This window comes from Ixodes scapularis, unplaced genomic scaffold (assembly GCF_016920785.2).
Source record: "Ixodes scapularis isolate PalLabHiFi unplaced genomic scaffold, ASM1692078v2 PGA_scaffold6__148_contigs__length_123643588, whole genome shotgun sequence".
NCBI classification, from domain to species: Eukaryota; Metazoa; Arthropoda; class Arachnida; order Ixodida; family Ixodidae; genus Ixodes; species Ixodes scapularis.
The window spans coordinates 122,602,838-122,607,585 of NW_024609881.1; positions in this window are offsets into that span (position 1 = coordinate 122,602,838).

The following is a 4,748-nucleotide window of genomic DNA, read 5'->3' on the forward strand; positions in this document are numbered from 1 at the left end:
ACGGTACGGTTGGGGTCACTTACCGAAGGAACGGCTGCCCATTCTCTCCGAATGGCTCAAACGGGACGGAAAATCGAATCGAAGGACCCCTCTCTTCCTGTTTCCCCCGCCGCAAACACGCATATCTATATATATATGTATATATATATATATATATTGGGAGTGATGGAAGATTGGCAAGTGCAGCCTTAGAATATTGTGAACGATGAGGGAAGGGAAGGATTCTTCAACTTATTGTATTAAAGTTAAGAGAAGAGGAAGGGAAGAGGACTGGCGAAAAATTGGGCCAGGCCCGGTCTTCTTTAGCGTTATACAGCTGAAAACAACTTTTTTTGTGTGTGTGTGTTTTACAAAATTCAGGGACTTAATTATTTGTGCCAAATATTCTGTTCTATATTCTATCTCTATATGAAACATAAATTGTCAGCAATATTTATCTCCTAAGTCCGATAATCCGGTATTTAAGGAGCGAGGATTTAAATTTCTTTAGAAGACATTTGGTTCGGGGAGTGAACAAGAACCTATGTGAGCATAAACTGATGGAATGAAAAAGACAAAAGCACGTGGGGATCTCGGAACACCAAGCTCTGGTTGGAAGGATTAGGAAAAGAAGCGAAGCTCTTGGTCTCTACTGTCTCTTCGAACAGATTCCAACGCCAAAACCTCGTATCTGCTGTTCGGCGTTCTCGTTCGAACACGTTCCAACAATGAGACAAAAGCGGCTATATATTGCCGCGCGCAGGGCCAAACAAGCGACGCTCGGTCACGGAATTCTAGAAGACTCGCGTTTATTCTTACTCGGGGCGTGACTTTTACTCTTTCGTCTATAGTTTTTTGTTCTCGAAAGTGCCTGTTCATTCTCGATCCGAGCGCGCCACGCTCGAAGCTTCTAGGTACAATTTCGAGATAGTCACGCACACTAGATAAGGAGCTGCGCGGGACCTTGTCGAGTCAGTCTCGCTCTCGCTTGCTGTTACGCCGCCAAGTGGCCGCCCGCCTTTCCTGCTGTTTCGACGCTCGTTCTTTATTTTGTTTGGCACAAGTTCGCCGGTTAAACCTTTATTTTCAGTTGACTGTTCATCTTCTCGTCGCCTTCATTCGTGACAATGTCTTGGCGTCTACCAAGCAACCATTCCAACAAGAGTTCGCTGTTATGACATCCCCGCTTACTCTTGTCTCCTCTCTCTCACTTTAAGCCCGAATATTTGTTATCAATTCAGCGAGGACACTAATTTGGTTCTTAGGCAACGTGACACCCATTTCCTCTCCAAATTTTGGGGAGAAACTAAGTTGGTGTATAGGTAAAATGACATCAGTTTTTCCGCCAAATTTAATGGAGAAATTGAATTGGTGCATAGGGCGAACGTTTCAATCCCGTAACGTCAATTTTTCAACTAAATTCAGCTATGGAACAGAAATAGTGTATAGGTCATGCGACGACCAGGGGGGCTATGTTCGACAAATGTTTCGTTTCTCCTAAAAAAAAAAACAGAAGTGACGGAAGTGACGATATCGCGTCTGATTGCCTAGAGGCTCAAATGACGAAAGAGGGAACTTTCGTCATTTGAGCCTCTAACCAATCAGACGCGATATCGTCACTTCCGTTTCTTTTTAGGAGAAACGAATCATTTATCGAACATAGCCCCCCTGATCGTCGCATACATTTTCCTGCTAAATTGAGCGGGGAATGCAGAGAAGGACTAGGACAACATTTTGGGATCTTGTGGGGGCGGGGGGGGGGGGGGGGGGGGTGTTAAAAAGGATTTTATGCTTTAAAGCGTGCCTAGGATTGCTAGCAGAATTAAGTATTCGAACCTCTTTAAAACGAAATATTACACTGGGAAAAGCAATGTATTGCTTTTTGTGCATCAAGGGTGCCTAAAACAACGATTCGTTTTTTAGTTCTCAATAGTTTACTTTGCGGATACAACACGGAAGATGCTATTGAATTAAATTATATCGAACGACTTTGAAGCCAAAGCATAAACAATTTAAAATAATTTAAATTAACTCAATTGACTCGGCCCGAAGGTTAAAGATAAAGAACTGAATTAGATTCTGTTCATTCGATTTGGAGACCGCGGTGTATATAAGTTTAGAATTATGGATTCATGTAAATCGAAGAGCGGACTGTGAAGTTGCAGGATAAAGAAAACGCAATTAAAAAAAAAAAAAAAATGAGGCGTGTCTTGAGGAACTGGTAAATTGAGAATCAACCTCCTCGGAAACTTTATTTTCCACGTAGCTTAAAAATTAAATGTATGTGCAAATAAAACTATTAACTCATATGAGTCCCGCATATTTCGGGCATATAGGCAACAACCTCGTGCAGTAGCCTGCACCAGAGAAAGTGAAATTGGAACCAACAGATAAAGCACAAATTCGATAACACGCGGCGCAAGCGTGCAGGGAGATAAATACGCGGAGATGCCAAAGGAAACACCTCGTTTGATTAACCTCTCTGAGCTGCTTCGCCGGTGAATACGACAAAACACCAACGCTCGCCCACGCAGCCATAAGAGCGCAAAGTGATGGCCCTTTCTGCGCATCTATCAAGATTTGGGAAGAATCTCCGAAAACGCGGGGAATATTAATTCTCGGGAACGTCGTCGGGGAACTTCGAAACAATGGCGCCTCGATCGGCGAAAGAGGGCGCTCGGGTAGCGCGGGAGGATCAGAGAGCCTAGATTTCGGAGACTTCCCAACTGCTCGATAGGGGTCACGTGGTTTGCAGGCCCCGTTCGCAAAACGACCCGCGAAAAGGGGACGAAGACGTTGATCATCTGGAAGCGTCCCCGCCTTTCTGCTCTATTTGTGTCTTGCCACCTGATAAGGCAGCGCATGCGCAGTTGCGTCCGATCAGCGCGGAAGACGTCCGCCATTAATTTGCAAACTCTCTCCATGGACTCGGTTGTTCCCTCTCTGAAATCTCGGCTGTCTATGGAGGATGAATGCACACCTTGGGCGCCCTCCGATCACGCCCGCGCCAAATTGAAAATAACAATAATAAATTATATATCGCGGTACCTGTTTTCACTGCGCATTTTTCTTCCGCGCGCGACAAGATGTATGCATGTATAGATGCGCATATAGAGCAAAATCGAGTCACTTTCTTCCGTTGGGTTTTCTTCCTTGCGTTGCTTTTTCGTGTTCTGATCGAGTGATCCATCTTCATTCTGTATTGTTTTGGGAGAGCCTATATCGTCTGCTTTACTTTCGTTTTACAGTTTTTTTTTTTTTTTTACTACTTTTAGGAAAAGAATATCTGAACATCACAAACGATTGTAGAAAGAAAAGCGTACCGAAGTGGGCAGAAGCTTGAAGCTTTCAAGCGTGAATTGACGAAAGTGTAGACAACTACCTAGACAAAACCATAGCCAGAAGCGTTCACGGGAACCAGGCAAGCCTTAGCCAACGCTTAACAGCGGAAAGAAAAAAAAAAAGAAATAGGGGTGTTTTGTAGAAAAAAGGTTTCAAGAATCGGGGTCGTATAAGTGATAAAGATACAAGGACAAGAATGTCGGAAAAGTTTCGTGGATGAATCCATTTTCTGGCGTTTCATTTTGGTTTTCTCTTTTAATCGTTCGCGAAACTCATTTTTTGCCCTCTGGGAAAGCGTAGTGGCAGCCGACGGCGGATATCGATTGACACGATGTTGCCAACATTTTTTGTCTTTTGTCTCCTCCCGATTTTTAGCTTGCTTACTTTAGTAACGAGACTATATGCAATCTTTCTGCCAAATTTTGTTTATTCCTTCCTAATGCGCGATTCTCTTCGAATGTGTGCGTATGTGTGCGGAGGAATGTGTGTGCGTCTGTGCGTGTGTGTCTTCGTATGTGTGTATATGTATAAGTGTATGTGAGTGTGTATGTGTGGTGTGTGAATGTCTGTGAGTCTGTGCGTGGGTGCGCCTGTCTGTAAATGAGTGAGTGTGTGTGATTATGTGCGTACGTGCATTTGCGTATCTGAACGTGCGAATCATTCTGTGTGTCAGTCTGTTCGTACGTGTGTATGCCTGTATGTGTCTGAGTGTGTCCGCGTGTGTGAATGCATCCGAGTCTGTGCGTGTGTGAATGTGTGCGTATTTGTGTGTGAATCCGAGCGTGTGTGAGAGTCTTCGTATGTACGCATGTGCGGGTGAGTGCACGTTGGAAAGAGTGTGTCTCCGTTGTCCAAGGTGCGTGTAAACGTATGTGCGTGTAACTGCGTCGAAAATAGATCTCCCGGAATTACCTTGTTGTGGGTCACGTAAGAGAGCAGTCAAAAGCGCATGAAGCATAAGTAAAAAAAAAAAAAAAATCACAGTGCAAAAAGAATTTCAATTCTACGTGGCATCAGAAGCAAAGAAGAGGTACCAAAACTCGAAGAATCCCTCGCCCCACTCGGAGAGAAATGTGCGGCAGCAGCAGCCAGCGCCCCACCCCGGACGGACGAGGCGTTTTCTATTAGCTCCCCGCTAGTCTCTCAATGTCAGGCCGATCGGAAATTGATGGCAAGCAAATGGAACTGCGCCCGAGACAGAAACAGAAAAATTAGAAAGCAAGACGCCCCAGCGATAAAATAGCTTCCGGCAAAAGCAAAACAAATAAAAACAAAACAAAAAACACTTGGTCGCTTTGCACTGTCAACTTTAAATGCACCGGCGTGAGATTGGAACGCTCCGTGTCTTTTGTTCTCGCCGTCTGGAATTTTCGTTATGGCTATATATTTTTTTCTCGAAAACACGCACGCATCTAGAGAATTCGCGT